General features: G+C 39.9%; 1 long non-coding RNA gene across 1 annotated transcript in view; it reads right to left on the minus strand.

Moving 5' to 3' along the window:
* The window catches only part of LOC309485129, a 183690-nt gene extending 163327 nt beyond the window's left edge, over nt 1-20363 (minus strand). The window contains exon 1 of the long non-coding RNA XR_014201073.1: nt 20295-20363. This is a non-coding gene — a long non-coding RNA (uncharacterized lncRNA). The remainder of the gene's footprint in view (nt 1-20294) is intronic.
* Between the last annotated feature and the right edge of the window lie 697 nt (nt 20364-21060).

Here is a 21060-nt window from a genome sequence, read left to right on the forward strand (position 1 = left end):
GCACACGCACACGCAGACGGGAAAAGAGGAAGAGGGAGAGACAGTGCTCATATTTACCTCACTCAATTCTCATTTTTGCACTTGAAAAGCAAGATCGCAAATTGAATCTGTATGTGCATGCTTTTTTTCACTGCCAATGATTACATCCGTTGTGTTTTTGACTGTACGTTCACATGGAAATTTGGAGGAGCAATCTGTATGAATTTGGCTGGCATAAAATAATTGTTTTTTTGATTGCTGGGGTTTATGGTACAGTTTATGATGTATCGAATGATTTTGTGTGTGTGTGTGTGTGTGTGTGTGTGTGTGTGTGTGTGTGTGTGTGTGTGTGTGTGTGTGTGTGTGTGTGTGTGTGTGTGTGTGTGTGTGTGTGTGTGTGTGTGGTGAAGACACTAATCTCTTTGGTAAGGAAACAGCTGTGTGTGGCACACTGGACAGCTGTTTTTGTTTTTGGATATTTGTTTATCAACCTTAAGCTCCCCTCTAATTAAAAACAACCACAATAACATCAGTGAAATATCATAGAGAATTTACAGTCGTTTTTTTAACAAAGTTTATTTAATAACCTGAAATGTTAGACATTTGCCCAATCCTCTTAAAGACAGAAAATCAGCATGTATCAGTGCACGATTGACTCTTTAATCTAATAGAGCATACAAGAAGAAAAACATCAAAAATCTGTTTTATCTCATTTGATAAATAAGAAACAATAGGATTTTTGTTCCATATTAAAAACAGACCCTAACCTCTAAAATAATATTAATATATGAAATGTATTAATTAATTATATTTCTATTATATTTAGTCACTTTTGTTTTAATATGATAATTATCAGCATTTTTATATATATATATATATATATATATATATATATTATATATATATATATATATTTCTAACAATATATCAATAAATGGTGGGCTGATGATTATGATAATAATATATTACATTATTATTATTATTATTATTATTATTATTTCGTTATGTTTTTTTTGTAACTGGGGTTGACCGGCCTGGGGGGATTCTTTGCTCTGTCGTCATGCCATGTTTTTGATTTAAAATCGTCAGTCTCTATCTGTCAGTATCTCTGCTGAGAAACAACATCACTCTCCAACACTTGAATATCACACTTTCATCTATGAACTCTTGCCTCAAATCGCTCCAGAAGCACATATGCTTTAGATAAAAAAGCTGAACTGTTTAAATTCTCTTTTGTTAAAGTGAAAAGAAATCATAGATTGACACTTTATGCATTGAAGCAGAATTACTCCTTTGTAAAAAATGTTTTATGTGCTCATGCAGCTAAATGAATCACTGGCCTAATGAGAATAAAAAGAATCGATCCAAAAGATAGTCACGTTTTATATAAAGACAATGCATTTTGAACCAGTTCAAGTTAATTTGTTGTCAATTGTTAAAACACATTTACAAACCTATCTTCTCTCAACACTATCGGCTCCTATTTTTAAATCAGTGGAGTTACAGGACGAAGAGAGTTTATAGTGCAGGTATGAACTTGTAAAGGTGTGAGAGAGTGTGGGGAAAATCTGCACCTTTGAATAGAGTGACATAGAATACCATCAGTCAGTGCACTGATAGATATTTTTGAGACACATGGCACAATGTGTGGCACTTAGAAATTCACATTAGTTCACCAGCTAGGGTTACCAGCCAATTAGAATGCAGGATTAATAAGTCAGGTGGAGTTACCCTCCAATTTGAGCCCAGGATCAGGGAGACAGGTAGAGTTTCACTCCAATTAGAGCCTGGGATTAAGTACCTGGTAAGGTTACCTGCACCTCTTTCCAGATTTGAGAAGCAGCGGTGAGGTTATACCACGGTCAGCTAGTAGTCATATTGTCACACCTTTGTTTTGTTTGTTTCTGTTCTTTTCCCCCTTTGTTTTCGTTTGTTTGTTTGTTTCAGTTTGTTTTTATTTGCTTTTTTGTTTGTTGTTAGGTTGTTTTCTTTTTTGCTTCATGTTTATTTGAGTTTGTTCCTATTTTTTTGTTTGTTTTTATGTATTTGTTTTTGTGTGTTTGTTTTATTTGTTTGTTTGTTTTATTTGTTAGGTTTTTTTTTCATTCTTTGTTTTTTTTTTTCTCTCACTCTTCTCACACCTAGTTCATTTATTCACTCATTCCACCCATTCATGTACAAACAGTGGAAACTTGACTCTCATGGCCAGGATGCTGAGGTGAAGTATGCAGATGAACCCATGCGGTCTGGGACGGGCAGGTGAGGTGAGGATTAGCCCCTGATTGAATCGTTCCTCTTATCTGCTGTCAGACAGAGCAGGCGGCAATACTGAGCCTGTTAAGATGGGAGCTGATTTTGTTTGCCTTGGGAATACATGCACACATAATGGAGCAGCACCTCTCACCAGTCTCCGGAGAATTGCCTAACAGCTCCATTTTGCAGAGGTCGCTAATACCAGACCTTGAGACCGCTCACTCTGCTTGAACTGTTTTTTTTTTATCCTCACATATTAACACTACTTCACCCACCCCCCTAACTGTTCACTATGGGAAAAAACATCATTCTACATAAATTGTAATTAGTATATACAACATTGACTGACCTCTGACTTTGTAGTGTTTTATTAAAGGTAATATCAAACAAACCCAATAAACAAATAAAAACGAATGGATTCTTGAGCTGACCAGCTTCCTTTTAAAGCAAATTCTTATGTAAATTTTAGATAAATAATCAAATTCATTCATAGGTACCATTTTTAGTTCACCTGTATTAGAAATAAGAACGGTTTTGTTTCGTTTCATTCGTTTCGTGTTGTTTTGTTCCAAATTTTGTTCAGTTTTGTTCCATTTAGTTTTGTTTTGTCTTGTCCCGTGTTGTTTGTTCCAAATTTTGTTTAGCTTTGTTCCATTTAGTTTGGTTTTGTATTGTTCCGTTTTGTTTTGTTTAATTTTGTTTGTTTTTTGTTTTGTTCCATTTTGTTTCATTTTTTGTTTGTTTTGTTGTTGTTGTTTTCAAACTATGTGCACTGCCCATCAGGCCACATTCATGACCCTATTTTAATGTTAGTAGTAGTGTTGTTGTTGTTGTTGTTGTTGTTGTTTGTTTGTTTTTTCCCCCTTCTCTTTTTTGTCAGTTTTGTGTGAATGTATATTCTTGAGTGAATACTATATCCTCAGGGAATGATGTGATGTGTCTGGAGCAGGATATGAGCGCAGAGGCAGCTGTGGTGTCCAGCAGAAGGGCAGTTATCCTCTTAACCCCCGAGTCTCAGCACAGAGAGACGGGCTGCTCAGTGCAGGAGAGAAGCTGATAATGCTGCTTCTTTCTCCACCCGGGCCCCTCTTAATCTTTTTCTTATACAAATGCTGGCGAGAGTCATGAATTTTAATATCGCCCTCCCTTCAGCCCCCCTCTCCCGTTTTTCCTCAGCATAGTTATACGGCAGTTCAGAATCACACACATTTTCTCGCCGTCGCAAACTCTTTTAAACTCTCATTGGGTGTGTGGTTTTTTTCCCCCCGATGAATGGATATTTTCATCTGTGATTTTCTAGGCTCTAATTTCCTGGGTTGCTAATCGTTCTTCCCTCTAGTAACCTATGATGGCTGTGTTTTCTCCATCGCTAATGCTAGCGTATCATTTCAGCCCTTGCCTTGATAATTACCAGAAACAGTTGCACAACAAAAGTTGTCTGTTATCATCTGGGGTTTGTGGGACGCGCTGGGGGTTCCTGCGGCGACGGCGCTGAAGTGGCAGTGGCCCCGCTCGTGCCCCAGGGGGGCCTCTCTCAGAGCCGAGACCTCGCTAATCACTACCTCTAACGAGGCTGCTAATTGAGCGCACTCCCCTCCTTCGCCGCCTCTGAAAACATCATTCAGCTCTGCAGTTTGAGTCACCAATGAATCAACACAAGGGCCCTCTCCGTTAAACAGCGCACCCATGGAAACCGCAAAAAAGCGTGACGGAGGTGACCGTTGCGCCCTGGAAGGTGTGGCGGCTGATGTAACGTCCATGTTGGGACCACAGTTGCACGGACATGTGCATTTTGAGCTGGAGTACATGAATAGAACAGTATAGGGACCCGAAAGAGAGGGTGACATGTCTTTATTGTTACCCTCCATCTTGACACAGCACACTCAGCCTAATCACACATAATTGGATGGGAGGAGTTGAGGGCTGCAGCCTTTGTGTGCAAAGGGCATGTGGTCAAGTTAATGGGGCCCTCACTCTGAGTAGATAGAGATCGCTCTGTGCTTTCCCTCTTTTCCTGCTTTTCTCGTTTTACCTGTTTGTTTGTTTTTCCACACGCTTTTCAGGTACGAAAGATTGAACTCGTTCCCGTTGCATTCCTCCTACTTGTTTTTCACCTGCCACTTCTACTTATTCTGCCAAGTTCATTTCGTTCTCGTATTCTCGTAACAGAACAGAGATAAGAATGTTTCAATAGGGGGAATAATGTAAACCTGTAACGCTTTCATTCTGCCACCACTCGGCGTATATCTAACTAGAGGAGTATAAACACGATGATAATGCTGTCAGACCGTGTTATTTTCTTTGTCTTATTTTCCTCCGTCTGAGGTTTAATTCAAATGCCAGAATGGAGCTTGTCACGCAGCAGCGTCCTCTTGTTCCGCTCGCTTTTCCCCTTTCTTTCGTCGCTCCATTCATCGGAGGGAGGGAAGAGAAAATGTCAGTCTCTCCGCACTGTCCTCTGGCGCTTGTCATCTTAACAGCATCAGAGTGACATCTGCCCCCGCCAGGAGAGTTCCCCGAGTGACAAGCACCCATCACGACGCTGGCGTCTGATTGGATAATGAACTGTAAAATTCCCCATCAGTCAATCAGTCCAACTTTATTATTGTATGCGTGACACCTTCCACAATTGAATTGTCACTGATTGTGTTATGATTTACACAAAGGCACTTGATTTCAGATTCCTTAAACAGTGACTGGAAGGGGCGAACGGAGAGCCAGAGATGTGCGTTTTAACCACGTCCTGTGTAAAAAAAAAAGAAAAAAAAAAAGTACTCATTACCGTGCATCCCTCTCTCCTGGAAAGTTATGGGTCATATCCTGGGCTCTGTCCTCGGGGTTCAGACCCATGCTGCTCCCAACAATCAGAACCACCTTAAAGGAGATCATGTTATACAATGTCCCTCTCTCCTTCTGTCCCGCACTGCAACAATGCCCTAACTGAGCTTTTCAGTCTGACCAAACACAGCACAAAAGCAAAGCGGAAATTGGGGTAACTTTTCGGGGGCTTAGAGAGCCACTCAATAGAGACAGGGGCCTCTTGGGTCAGAATGGTTGTTAATTTGGAAGCAGGAAGTCATTGTCCAAATGGTAAAAAGAGCTGGGTTGGAGACGAGGCTGAAGGGTGGAGTGGGCATTTCTTAATATCTTAAAGAGATGGCGTCTTTTTGTCTTTGTTTGTGTTCTGGGTGTATCAGAGCGCTGTTGTCTTTCTTGTGAGCTGTGGTTTGCTTTGTATTAGTTGCTTCCTCTGACCACACATGGACCTGTTGTGTATCTAGTCTTCTTTTTCCTTGAACACATTCGCACATTTTCATTCCATTGCTTATTTTACTTCCGACTTGGTATTTCTTGTTTTTAAATCACGTTGAAAACGTCATGATAGATTAAGACGTGCACGCACGCGGCCGTGCCATTTGCGGATTACTCATGCCTACTTCATACCTCCTTTGTGCCCCTTGTATTTGTCACCCTTTTGTTTGAGCGAGCCAAATATTTAGCAGCACCTCAGTCTGGCTAAATTGGGGCAGATGAGTCCAGAGTGGGCTTGAGGGTTGGTGGTAGTAAACAGTAAGGCTGCAGTGTTTGCCTGGCAGGTGAGAGAGGTGCTCTTGTGTTAAGTGGCCCATTGCAGCGAGGGGCCGGCTCGCTGCAGGAGAATGCCCTTAAATGCGGCTCTCTACCAGCAGGCTTTGTCGAGCAAGTCTTTCTCAGGGTCCCAAAATCAGCTCTCTCCCTTTCTCTCCAGCTCTCTCTCTCCTTCCCTTTTTTCCCTTGGCTCATAAACGCCCATGTGAAGTGGATCATTACCAATGGCCTTCTCTCTCTACGCTCTGGCCCCTTTGGATTCCCACCACTCCAGATCTGTAACGGGAGGTCTGCTAGAAAAAGAGAGGTGGAGCTGTGAAAGGAAAACATAGCAAAGAAAGGTCCTGTCAGCACTTCCTCCAGCAAATTAGCGGTGCTCAGAGGGGAGAAGTACAACTTCATTGACCCTGCGATTGTGCGAAACGTCCCACGCCTCCCCTCCCTCACCCCGACACAGCTCTGCCGATGACATACCGGAGTTACTTCCCCCAATTAAGGAGAGAACAGATTGAAGCTGTTTAGGAGGGCACTGTCATGTCAACACAGATCCTGGCACGAATGTTTATGGTAGTGCTTTTTGTGTTTTTTGAGGAACCGTGATAAAACATTTTCAAGATTCTCTGATTAATAGAAATTTTAAAAGAACGGCATGTATTTACAATCTAAATATTTTGTACCATTATAAATGTCTTTACTGTCAACTTCTGATCAATTTAATGCATTCTTGAAATAAAAATATAAATTTCCTTAAAAAAAATCTCACTAATTAAGATTGAAGAATTTAAATGTAGTGAATATTTAAAATATATACAAAAAGCCTAAAATATATTGCTAATACAGAATTTAAAATATATTTACTTAAATATAGGAACTAACATTTTCTAATTAATGGGTTTTTTTTTAAATACTGTCCAAATATATTTTTTGATTAAGCACAATAAAAAGTGTATATGACTCATGCACTCTATTCTGAGTTTTCTAAAGTCAAATGATAGCTTTGTGTGAGGAACAGAATAAAATTTTTATAATTATTCCAGACTCAATTTAGTCTTTGAGTTCTATAAGTACATTCAAAATGCACCTATGCTACAATTTTCTGTCATAATCATTTGTTAACAAACAAGTAACAACATTACTTCAATGCGCTCATTGTTTCTGCCTTAAATTATTACATTGTTCAAATTAATACATTTTTAGCTAACTGTACATTAGTATATTTAATCTAAACATAATGTACATTTCTGAAATACATAACTTAGACAGTTACCTCTGATAACAGATCACTCTAAATTGTAATGTGGACTCATGCATTTTCTGTAAAGCTGCTTTGAAATGATGTGTATTGTGAAAAGCGCTGTACAAATAAATGTGAATTGAATTGAATTGAAATTCATATGATTTATGAATGAATCATTCAGACTGGTTCTGTGAACTACGCCAAATGATCTGAAAAGATCTGATTCAAAATAATAATAACTTTTTGTATTATTATAATTATTATTATTTGTCCTTTTTTAAGCTTAACAGACATGGTTGCTATGTCTGCAAGAATATTCTTAGTAGCAGCTGTTAAGGTATCTACCTGTGGATAAATCTGTCTTTTGACACATTGTTTGGCCTTCAGAGTGTTCACTGAGATTTTTCAGATAATGCTAATTAGCCGCTCATTGTATATTAATCCATTATTCACAAAATCCTCAACCTCCTTATTGTTTAACTCTCCCACTGCCATCTATTTGACCTTCTTCGTCTCTCACTTTCCACTGGAAATAAAGCCTTTTTAATAATGGAGATATCCTTCAGCAAGTTCCATTTTGTTCAAAGTAGCTTGAGAATGAAACGGCATTTATAAACCTTCTTTTTACTACGGCAAAGGCATGCGCCTTACAACAGATACTTGGTGGGGTGAAGGGCTTATACCTCCACAGTGACACCGTAACGTGCTGAATGAAAGAGCTACAATGTAAAACCAGGCTTATCCTGTGGCAGGTTAGCAATTTGCATAGACCAGAAAATGGGATTTCATACCACATTAAGAAACAATGGCTGATGAGTTTCCGATGTGCGTATTTGTGTGCTCTCAAGAGAGCGAGAGGGGAAATCAGAGATTGTGGCTAATTTTATGCCTTGAATTCAGCAGTATCGCATCTTAATGTATTTGCTAATGTTAACCAGACAATTTCAGGGCTGCATTCACACAGCGGTCTTCACAAAACTTGATAGTTTCCTATTGGTGTGCTGATCCACACTTCAGGCAAGCTGCCAGAGTATCTTATCTTTTAATGCCTTCGCCTGATCTTCCAATTAGCTATGCCACCTAATAGGCTAGTTTTGGGGGTCTGCGCTTGGGTGGGAAAAATTGGGGGTTGGATTCTGCTGTGGTCTGTGAATGAGTCTGGACTGATCTGGGGGATGGTTTTGGGGGGTCAGGGTTTCGTGATAGTTCTGCTTGAGAGGCTTTCTGAGGGTTTTTTCTTTTTTCTTTTTTTGTGCTCAGGGCAGGGGCTGGGCTGTTTCCAGGTCGCCCCGTCTCAGGGCTGGCCGATAACAGAGCCTCAGCCCTTGAGTCCCCATTCTGCCTGTGTATTAACACTGCTTATCTGCTCTCCGATAGGGCTGTGTGCCATTTGCCTTTTGGAGGAATTAGCTTGTCTTCCCTGGCTAACCAGGCAGTGGTGATTAACCTTTCCACTGTTCAATATCCTCTCTGCTGTCTCCCTGTTCAGATTAGACCTGACATCATTACTGTAGGTATGACTCCAGAAATGAGCTGCTGCTAGTTTTGAGAGGGGAGGGGATGCAAGTCTTGGAAGAAATCTGACTAAACATTTATTTCTCAAAGGCACTTTGCTCAAGTAAACACACACAGTTTTCAATCCAGCTGAGACTATAAATATTCAGCATCACTGAGCGCATAGCATCTTTATTTCACCTCCGCTGAATAAGTAATCAGACAGGCATGATTTGTCAATGTGACCCAACTGTCAATCACTTTTTCTCCATTAGTCTGTAATCCATTAACCAGCCCTCCCTCCCTGCAAGTGATTATTTGCTATTATTCAACAAATATCATAATACGTTTTTCACACACACCCCGAGGCACATCCACAAATCAATTATTTCCTCACAAAGACTTGAAAGTACTTAGCAAGATGCCTGACGGAAAAGCTGCGGGTTATATCAAATTGAACCTCTCATTTGTTTCTCTCACGCGCACACACAATCTCAGAGCATAATTAGCCAGTGCCCGCCGCGTTTGTTTGGCCCACTTTAATTCTGCCTGGCATATCTACGTTACTACAGAATAAACCGGCATACAAATACCATTGTTGGGGGTTTTAGGAGAATCAATAGAATGTAGGCAGTGAGTAGACAGAGTGGGTTCTCTCAGTCTGCTGTTGGCAGGAGATAAAGACCCAGGTTGAAATGTACCATGAGCAGATGCTCCCATTATTAACACCATACAAACAAAGCAACGAAACATGACGGTGACATTTGACGTGTGCAGCTAATTGGTAATATCATTATTGTCTTGTTCTTCGGCTCTCATTGGGAGGTACAGGAATTACCTTTGTGTGGCTGGAAGTGACATCTCACTTCACTATTCTTGATAGATATGCTTCTGCATAACTGTGTGCACAAGGGCGTTCAGCATCCAATCGAGAGTAAAAAAAGACATGAATGAATGTCTCTTCTTGCTATTTGAAATTTTGAAGAATGTTTCAGCTGTTTTTGTCCACACTCTAAAAACAAATATGTTGGCCCAACAAAGAAAAGAATAAGGTTACACTTTATTTTAAGGTGTCCATGCATGTTACAATGCAATTACTGTAAGTACATGTACCTTATGATTAGGGTTCAATTTGGGGTAGTTTCTAGTAATTATGCATGTGTGTTGTTATTATATAGTAACTATACGTGTAACATATTATGTATGTAACAAGGACACTGTATAATAAACAAACTTTATTACTAAAAGAAAATTAAGTTGTTCCAACTAATTTCAACATAATTAAGTGGTGGTCCTGAACCCAAATAATTTGATCTATAACAGTTCAAATTACCACCTAGCTTTCCACATCTCAAACAAGTATGATATTATTGGTCACTGGCATTAGCTCAATCATTGCTCTTATGGTCAATGCAATACCATCATGTAGCCACCATCAACCCAACCACCCAACCACACTACCAGGAAAATGGTACCTAAAAAACTTTAACATAACAGAAACCCTTTTAAATGTCAAACATAACAGCATTAAACACTAACAAGTCCGTCTTATCCAGTATATGCAAAGCATGGGAACTAGAAAGCCGCTGGCCATATCAAGTTGCAACAACTTTTTTAAATCAATAAATGCAGTTAATGTTTAAATTACACTATATTACGTTTATGTAATGATTAACATTGTGAACAAAGCGCATCAAAACCAATAAATTCGATTTTTTAACTTGCAACCATGCATTTTTTTTAAGTTTCTTTAGATTGCATTCAATCAAAGTCACTGCTGTCCGGTGTTGTTTTGGACAGCAGTGATTTTCACTGTTTGGACAAAAAAACAGAGAAGAATCTAAAGTCAGTCATACATGTTTTGAGTAAACTATCATTTTAACCTTAAAAAAGCATTAAAAACTCAATTTTGCATTTATTTTAAAGTGTTTTTTATTTTAACATTCGTTTAATGTGAACAGATGCTGTCCTTCGTCGCATCTATTTTGTAATAAGTTAAACTTACTTCAAAATTAGAGCAAGATAATAAAATATTGGTGTTACGTGGAACTTGATCTTGGCTCCCTAGAAAATTCTCCTTTCCACAACATCCTTCACCTCAGCTCCTCTGTGCGAATGAAACTTTCATGTGAATGTGTCAAAGCTCTCAGGATACCTGCCTATTTATATACAGCTCTGCTTGCACTGCAGACCCAGGTGAGACCTGCAGCCCTGAGAGGGTTCACTGCTGGAGAAATCTTTTGTTGATGTCCATAAAAGATGTTGCTAGAAAAATACACCATTGATGAGATGAAAAACAATGAAATGACTTATAGTTACAGAATCCTCCCCCATTCAGCCTACTTGCCCTGATCAATGTCATTGAAGAACATAAAAACTCCATTAGATACTACAGGAGCTCAAAAGATCACTTGCTAATGCAATCTGATTAATATTGCACATCATCTATGTGTTTTTAAGGACTGCTGTCTGCTGTAATTCAACATTATCAGCTGCTACATCATGATACTGAGGGAGAGATTTTTCTGCATTCTTCCTGCGATACACAGGAGCATGAAAAGTATGTCACCTTCAATACATGTCTTTCTAGCATGAAGATATACATTCTCTTTGTAAGGCACTGTACTTTTATGCTCATTATGTGCATGTCTGTATGGCTGAAGCTTAATGAAAATGGATGTAGCACATCATAATGTGAAAGATCCACTTTGCATTTGTCTCCCTTTGTCGCATTGTGGTATCACTTACCCTTTGTAACAATAGTCCAATCTATATAAAAGTATCGATCTGGATTTATTTTATTCTGTATATACAAGCACACATTTCCGTGCTGTCATGATGGGGTTAAAGGAGAACTCCGATAAATTTTAACATTGAGCTCATTTTTTTTGTACATTTGGAGTGCTGTCAATACAGAGAACAACGACAAAAATTAAATTAAATTAAGTTAATTCGGCCAGCGCTCATACCTGTATTTACATCCTATTTTCGGTTGAAGTCCAAAGTAGTCGATTGTCGAGTTCACGCGCATATGTTTAGTTACCTATGATCACGCGCGTGAACTCGACAATCGACTACTTTGGACTTCAACCGAAAACAGGGTGTAAATACAGGTATGAGCGCTGGCCGAATTAACTTCATTTTTCTTCATATCTTTCACATCTACTGCAGTCAGATTTACCCGTGTTAACTCTAAAGGAATCACTCACATTGGCTGGGCACTTGTAATGACACATCAAGGATGTTAAGAGGGTAAAAGCAGGTTTAAAATATGCCCCATTGAAGTCAACAGGGTGCAAATTTTAAAAAGAGGATAACACGGTGTAGGCAACACCGATTTTTGTTGTTGTTCTCTGTATTGACAGCACTCCAAATTTACAAAAAAAAAAAAAATGAGCTCAATGTTAAAATTGACCGGAGTTCTCCTTTAAAAGGCAAAGATGCATATACTATAGATTCTCAGGTAAATGAATGGTGGTTAGCTAAAGGACTTGCTGACTCCGGTGTTCTTATATGGTCCTTGTGTGCTGACAAGATGTGTGTCTCAAGTATCTGTGACTGTGACAAACTTATTTTGTCTGTCTGTCAGGGAAGTTGTTCTTGCTCCATCTGTGGAGGATTTTACCTCAAGAGCTCTCAAGATTCTCTGGGACAAAAGAGCCCAACAAACATATGCGCAGACTCACAAAACAATGGCAATGAATTGACTCATTACATTTCCTCCCATGCTCAGAGAATGAACGCTTGAGGAAACTAAAAGTTTGTCACACTGCGGTAGCCAATAATACACTTAGGGTGTTTTACTTGAATCTGTGCCTTTCTATCTCCTTCAGCAAGAGGGCACCTGCAGGCAAGAGCTTCGGGCCAGCCCTCTAACAGGACAGATAACACTGTGGTCAATCAGTGCTTCATTAACATTACTAAAGGAGCCTCATTCAGAACTAATTGATTCAGGGGCTTATTTGCCTCAGCTGTAGGGCGTTGACTGCTGATATGTTTACGCTAGCTGGCTAAGAACAGGTCTCATGCTGAAAGAGACTAAACTCAAATAGTAACAGTGTGTATTGTGTAGCAGGAATTCTAGAATTTCTGACAAAAAAGAATGATAGTTCATTTCCATTAACTGTTCTCATGCATTCGTTCTTCCGCCGGAGTGGAGCATGCTAAATTACTCTACAGAGTTTCTTGTAATACTCAACATTGACACAACTTTGCTACTGAAATCAGAACGCGAAACATGCTGTACTAAACCAGGATTTACCGGTGCAAGTCTGATTCCTGAATGATTGACTCTTGTGAACAGGTTATTTTTAGTGGATCAAAAACATACAGCACAACCAGTGTGGTTTGAATGATTCTAATGAGTCAGGTTTTTTTAGTGAATCAAACACATACAACTACTGTGAGACACGGGCCACTGACTGGTTGTATGTGAAAACGTGTATAAACACACACATTATGTATTTAGTCGGTAACATTTTATAATGATAATAATCATTTATAATATATAAACAAAACTAGTGTTTTAACATTTTATATGATATTGTAAATTATAAAGTTAAGGCCAGTTATTGTAATGTATTTAAAAGACTGCACTGTAAAAAGTTACACGATCAATAAGTTGACAACATTTTTTACATCAAAATAAGCTGTTAAAATATTTTATTAGTTATTTTATTAGTTATACAAGATTCAACTAATTTTTTAAGTCAGTTTAATGTTTTTTAAGTTGAAATGAGTTGATTGTACTTAAAAATTTAAGGCAGCAACTTTTTTACAGTATGTGTAAACATACCTTTTCTGAAAATTGTTTAAAATGTATTATAATTTCTATAATTAAAGACATATATCATAATTTATCAATGGAATTTCAAATATTTTTTTGCCTGAAAAGTACTAAAACGTTTGTTTGGGAACCCAAATTTGAACATGAACTGGAATTGTTAAATTCTTTATGATTCCTATCCCTCGTATTGTCTTTGTGTCTTGTATTTCTGCATGAGTTTCTAGAGCAAATTCGATTTTTGCCTTTATATTTAATGTCATTCATGCAGTTGAATAATTCAGGCAGGTTGTGTGTGATCGTTGACACAGTGACACTCATGACATCATATACTTGACGGCACATTCATCCTGGTCTCAAGGGCACCACATGTACACCTCGCTCCTGCCTTCCACATGAACAAGTGCATGAGTCCCAGTACCAGTGATATGTTGTAGCATTATCCGTATCCCACCGGAGTATGGTGGAATTCTCACCTCATATTTACGTCGCTTACCGCCAACAAGCTTGACTTGGCCCCTTTTGGCGTCAACAAACCTACTCAACGCCCATCCGCGTCCATTCCCCCCTTCCCCGTGACACTTTCAAGAGGTTTACATCAGTATTGTGATTCACTGACTCGAACTCTCTACCCCCTCTGACCAACTTTAGAGTACAGAGAGTGCGGTGGACTGTGAATAGTGGGAGAAGACAGCTCCCGGTGAGTCGTCTGTTATCGTCTCTTTGTCCTGGAATAGTCAGACAAGATGAGTCACTCCCTGACATTGCACACCTCTCAATGAATTCCCTCACACTGCACTCCATGGCCAATGTTCTCACTGAGACTGCTGGCTGTTCATGCCTCTGTGTTTGGCCCGTTGAGTCAACGCCAGTATGATCTAGGAGAATAGACACGTGTGGCAGGCAGCTCTTTTCAGTCCAGAAATGTACCCAGTTGGTTGCTGGTGAATTATTTACATTAGCCAAGCAGAACATAGTGACCTAGAAGCTGGTGTAAGAGGCGGTAATTAAAATGCTTGTTAGAAGTGTCTAGCATGGGAGGGCGAGGGGGTTGGAGGATAAAAGTGTGAGAGATGAACACCAATCTGATATTTTCCTATTTTATTTTAGCTTCGGACATAACCTCACCATGAAGTTTAATATTTCATCACCTTTTTTTCCCCCTACTGTGGCCTCTTCTATGTCATTTCTCCAACTTGTTTTTGCTCCCTTGTCAAGCTCACACTCAGATGTGGCAGGATAGCGGTGGATTCAGGTTCCTCACTATGAATGTCCAATCTGCCTCCTGCTATCCAAGGATCTGTCAGAGGAACGCAGAGTGAAGGTTGAGCTCTCTGGCACGGCAAGGTCAGTAAACTTTTACAATACTGTAAAGCATGAAAGTGGTATGAAATTGATAAACCGGATGACAGCCTTCAGTCTAAACTTGACATGCAACACTCCCTCTCTTTGTTTTCTTATAAATGATGCAATCAACCCTCGCTGCTTGGCTTTCACACCAGGAGACTGAAAGTGGTCAAATTGTCATCAGGTTCGAGGGGGGAAAAACAATTTATAAAAAGGCGAGTGCTGTTTAATACGTAAAGGACCTTTTGCTTTATATGGTAATGAATTTCAAATGTCTCCCTCACTTCAGGAGCAAGAGGCTGCGGTGAGGGCCTTACAGCTGTTTCGTGGAGATAATTGATTTTGGAATAGACCGACAAGAGCGCGGGCAGGCGGGGTTGACGCTGCTCTACAGCGGGGTCCGAGCCAATTTCCGCAGGCCTCGTCCCTTTAATTACAACAGTGCTGGAGCGCAGGACATGGCAGCACTCTTCCTTGGGCAAATTAAACCCCCTCACCAGTCTTAGCTCTGCCCTCCCCCACCACACAGAGGCCTTATGAATGTTTCATGACTCTGCTTCTTTCTCCCGGCCTATCACTATGGCTGCCGGCAGCACTCCCGGTGCCGCTTCCTGTGACCTCCACGAGTGGCAAGGAAGGAGTTGTCATTGGTAAAGCAGAAGAAACAGACACAACAGAGTACCCCAAGTATTAATTTTAAATGCCCTGACCATCACAAATCAGCCTCGAAGAGAGGAAGAGGCAATCTCACATATTGAAATAGTCCAAAACACTTCTGAAATATACTAATAATCCTCCATTTTTATTCAAATTCCTTATGTGTGATTAAGAAAATTGTCAATTTTCTTCTTTAGAATTGATTTAGATTGCAGCCCTGTTCTCTGAGTCTAGACAAGCACTTATGTTTGTTAACAATGTCTGTACAAGCATCTTGCAGGTCTTGGGCTGATGCATATTGTTTTTGACTTGCAATGTTTATTTTTAACCTTTTCTCACAGATCTGTTGCTCATAGATTATTCATTATAAAAAGTGATGTTGTGTTCTTTTGATTTGACTTTGATTTGACTTTTCATGAGTTGAGTTCAGGACTTTTCTCCTGTGATCAACGGTGTTCAGCTATGTATCGTGTCACATCCCCATGCCAAGGTATGTTACAACCCAATTTAGGACAAGTACCAGGTGTTTTCAAACTGGGGGCCACTAAGGTGTCTGCAAAAAAATAGAAAAAAAGCTTACATTTAGAGAGTTTTATGTCGTTTCTGTGGTCTCAGTTTATATTAGGTGTCTTTTACTACTATGTACTTAAGAAAGAAATAAAATAAAATAATAATTGTTAGGTACAATGTTGTGATGTGGAACAAATGTGCCAAACTTAAAGAACCACACTAAACAGTTTTGTGAGATCTTTATTTTGTGTTTGTTTTACTCTAGTGGCAGTCACATGAAAGGGGCACATTCCATGGTGACTGTTATCAAAGTGGAACATACAATGTGAAGTTAAACAAACAATGTTTTAATATTAATGTGCATGTCTCTTTGTCTTAGCGGTTCCTGGAAATGCCTAGTAGGAGGGGCCGCGAACAGGAAACTGATTATGTGTCATCCTGAAGGGGAGGAGTTGGTCTATTAAGAATATTTAGACCCAAAGCTCATGAATGTTTATGTGTTTGTATTGTTTTCTAAGTGGTAATGTAACTGGTAAAGATAGACATTATCAATGTATAGTTGGTAAGGTTGCCAATACTTTGTGAACTATGAAATGTATAGTTAATAACTGATGAAGAGTTATGATTGGTCAGTTTGAAAATGAAGGAGGAGATTAAAACTGTAAAAGAACAGATGAAATGTTTTGAAAAAAAAAAGGGGTGTTTGGTTGGATCAGTAACCAACTGTGTAACTTATTTTTCCCTTGAGTTTGTTTGTTTGTTTGTTTGTTTGTTTGTTGTTTTGTGTTGTACTTTGAACAAATTCCTTTTGTTAGTATGTTTTCCTGCAGAATTTCTGAGTTAAACTTGGACTTGCAATGGACATTTTGCTTTGGACTGTGTTGCACTTTTTGGGGATTTGTGGCATCCTGAATAAATGAGAATTTTCCATGTACTTTTCTGAAGTTTTTCCAGGTTTTTTTGCTGCTTGTTTAGCCAACGCACTGACCATCCTACAACAAATGTACTTATTGTGTTTATGTTGTATTGCAAAACAATTGTGCTGCTATTGAGGTGGGATACGGGTAAGGTTAGGGACAGGTGTGGTAGTCATGGCTTGGCTTCGTGAACGAACGAACAAAGATTCAGGAAGGTCATCCACATCTTCTACAGGCACGCTGGTGGCTAACGAGGCCTATGTGGGACAGGCAGGTCCTGCCACAATGACTGCAGGTAAAGGTCTGGTCCAGGATGGGTGTTCAGGGGACACGGTTCTTCCTTCTTCTCCTTATGTCCTCCATACTGGCCCTGCAGGTATCTTCAAAGAGGGAGGTGGCCTGATGGACTGTGCACCACCAGGAGTCGCTATCAGGTGCTTATGTTGCCCACTTACGGTGATCGATGCAGCAAGCAGTGAGGGACTTCTTCAGGGAGTCTTTGCACTGCTTTCGTGATGCCCCGATGTTGCGGAAGCCAGAGGACAGTTCCCTGTACAGCACGATCTTAGGTAGGTGGTGGTTCTCCATCCTGGAGACGTGCCCTGCCCAGCGAAGCTGTACCTTGAGGACCATGGCCTCGATGCTAGTGACCTCCGCTGACTCGAGGACTTCAGTGTTGGCGACAAAGTCACTCCAACGAATGTTGAGGATTGTGCGGAGGCAGCGCTGACGGAAACACTCGAGGAGTCTCAGGTGATGACGGTACGTGATTTGTATACACTGACCTTCGTGTCTTTTTTGAGGTTGTTGTTGTTCCAGACACATCCGTCTGCTGAATGCACTGTTTGCCTTGACCAGCCTGTTGTCAACTTCTTTGTTGATCTTGACGTCAGACGACATCACGCACTCCAAGTAGCTGAAATGGTGGACAGCCTTCAGTTCTGTTTGTTCGATGGAGATGCTTGGTGGATGGTACTCTTTTTGTGGCTGTTGCAGAACTTCAGTCTTCTTCAAGCTGACTTTAAGGCCAAGGATCTGAGCAGTTTTTGCGAAACAGGACGTGATTCGCTACATAGCTGCCTCTGTGTGAGCAAGGAGGTCATCAAGGTCCTATGTGGTCTGCTGGAGCATCATGCTGAACAAAATGGTGAACAGTGTGGGAGCAAGAACACAGCCCTGTTTCACACCGTTTGCAATAGGGAAGGGCGGCGATAGGTCGTTGCTATGTCTGACTTGTACACCATGTATGTGGTTCCCCGGTTGGCTCTGAAGCCACACTGTGTCTCTGGAAGGTGATCTTCTGCTATCACGGGTACCAGTACATTCAGCAGTACACTTGCAAGGATTTTGCCGGTGAAAGACAGAAGTGTTATGCCACGATAATTGGAGCAGTCTGACTTCTCCCCTTTGTTCTGTACAGAGTGATGATGACTGCATCACAGAGGTCTTGAGGGAGTTTTCCCTGCTCCCAGCAGCAGACGAAGAATTTATGGAGTTTGGTGTGCAGCGCTGGGCCTCCGTTCTTCCATACCTCAGGAGGGATGGCATCAACTCCTGCAACTTTTCCACTCTTCAGCTGTTTAATGACTTCCTCAGTCTCTTATAATGTTGGTGCCACATCCAGTTCAGTTTTCACTGGTTGTTGTGGAATGCGGTCAATTGCTGGTTCTTGGACTGAGCGGCTAGCATTGAAAAGGGTGTAGAAGTGTTCAGACCAGCGGTTCAGGATCGAGTCCTTTTCGGAAATTTGGTACGAGGGACCATATACCGCTTTTAGAGCTTTGTAGAATCCCCTGTAGTCACCAGTATCAAAGATGAGTCCTTACTGTGAGGTTGGTCCACCACTCATTCTGAATCTCTCGAAGCTTACACTCAGCCTAGCAAGTTCGTGGGCAATTAAAGCAGATCGTCACTCAGGTCGAGTGCTGTCAGCTGAGTCTAGCATGGTTCTGATATTCCAGTATGCGAGTTTGAGTCCTTTCCCACCTTTTAAGGTGAGTGGGATACGCCACTGTTTCGTGGGTATTTCCTTCTTGCCTGCACGGAGGAGCTTTCAAGTGGAGTGCAGTGTGCGCAGAACTGACCCCACCCTTTAAACCCAGCGTTCATCTGCCATGGCCTAGCAAGCTGAGACAGTGACAATGAGGTCCTTGGGCTGTAGGTTTTACATCAGAGTCTCCCTCTCCTAGGCAGATGGCCTGCTAAGGCTGAAGAGATCTGCCTTCCCTGCTATTTCAAACCATAGCTGGTTGGTGGCCAGTGACTCCGTCGTGGGAGTTCATTTGCCCAGTGATGCAGTGTAGACATCACCCCCTCACGCCATTTAGCCCACCAGCTGAAGCGGCGTACCAGGGTGTGGCACTAGGAGCCAGACGTAAGAGATTTAAGAGATGGATGAGGACCAGTGCTTCCATCCACTCAAAAGTTGAGTGCAGCTATCAGAAAACAAAGGTACTACCTCTACCCAGAGCTCCCTACACCCCAAAAGATACCCCCAAAAATATGAGTAAGGTTAGGGAGAGGTGTGGTAGTATAGTTAAGTTTAAGGGTGTGATAATCATGTAATTATAGATGTAATTGCAGAAAATAATTACAGCTGTAATTACATGCATTGTGTAAATATAAATATAAATGTAAAAGCATGTTAAAATGCTGTTTAACATTTGTGCATAGTACTTAAAGTCCGCGTGAACCGGAAGTTGCAAACGGCTTTTCTCCAGTGTTGTGACGTATTTCCCAGTGAAAAGGAATATTGAACAGAGGGCAGGGTATTACTCTAGCGCTCCTCCTCTCCATCTCTGCTCATAACAGACTAACGGTTTGAGGGGAGTGGTTAAGCGTTTCCCAACCCAAGCCGTCAAACCTACATCATCAGAGAAGGAACGCCATTCCAGACCGGAAGTAACTTTTCAGACTTTGATTAAAGATTACGACGGCAAACAATTTTTTTCTGTGTATTAACTTGCACGGATACATTTTTCACCACAAGACTAGTATGCGCTAACAAAGTAAATAGGGTCAATTTTGATTTCAGTTGGACTTTAAAGACACTGAATATAAAGTAGGTCCATTGTTTTATTGTGCTTTCTGAAGACTGATTGGAAGTCATGAGATTAATCATGATTATTTTATCCTATTTACAGCCATAGAAACACGGTGACCTATTACTTTAATATTGTAGAAAAAAAGACACTACTGTTCATGAGTTTGGGTCTTTGAAAAAAAAAAGGTTTTTGAAAGAACTCACTTATCCAGTATAGTATAAATTATACAGTATAGTAAAACAGTAATATTGTGAAATATTATTACAATTTAAAATAATTGAATATCCAGCAGCCATAATTCCTGTCTTCATTGTCACATGATCTTTCAGAAATCCTTCTAATATGCGTAATTTGTGCTCAAGAAACATCTCTATTGTGAAAATTGAAAACAGTTGTGCTGTTTAATATTTTTTGTGGAAACTATGATACATTTTTTGCAGTGTTCTTTGACGGATAGAAAGTTCAAAAGAACCGCATTTATTTACATAGAAAACTTTTGTAACATTATAAATGTTTTTACTGTGATTTTTGCGCAATTTCATGCATCCTTGCTGAGTAGAAGTATTAACTATATATTTAACTTTATTAAACAAATCTTTCAGACTCAAAACTTTTAAATGGTAACAAATTAAAGTTCAAATTCACTTTTTTTGTATAGCACATTTACAGCAGCCACTAGGCTGACCAAAGTGCTTTACAGAACATTCAGATTAAAAGATAGTAAGACCTGCATAACAACACATAAAACACAAATAAGAGCAGCAAATCTAAGCGAAACCTTAAAACTGGAATGACAAAACAGTATCAGACTCAAATATAAAATAGTAAAAGAGTAGTAGCAAAGCAGTGTCAGACTCAAATATAGAATGATTAAAAAAAATTGAAAAAACAGGAGCAACAAAGCAGTATCAGACTCAAATGTAAATACAGGAGTGGCAAAACAGTATCAGATTCAAATATAAAGTAGTTAAACAGGAGTAGCAAAGCAGTAACAGACTCAAATATAGTATAGAAAGACGTAACTGTCAACATACTAAGTTAATCATATAATTTTACAATTTAGTATTTTGGCTTTAGTGCAAAATACATAAAAGCCAGTTTGAAACTCTGAAAGAGTCATTGGGTTCCCATTATAAAACTTGGCTAATACTATCTCAGCATCATTTATATAATAAATTATTTCTTTTTTCAAGACAATAAGTCAGCTCTTGTGTGACTCTCATTACAGCGTGACCTTTGGTGGCTTCAGCA

Source organism: Leuciscus leuciscus (genome assembly GCF_965113295.1).
Source record: "Leuciscus leuciscus genome assembly, chromosome: 21".
Lineage (NCBI taxonomy): Eukaryota > Metazoa > Chordata > Actinopteri > Cypriniformes > Leuciscidae > Leuciscus > Leuciscus leuciscus.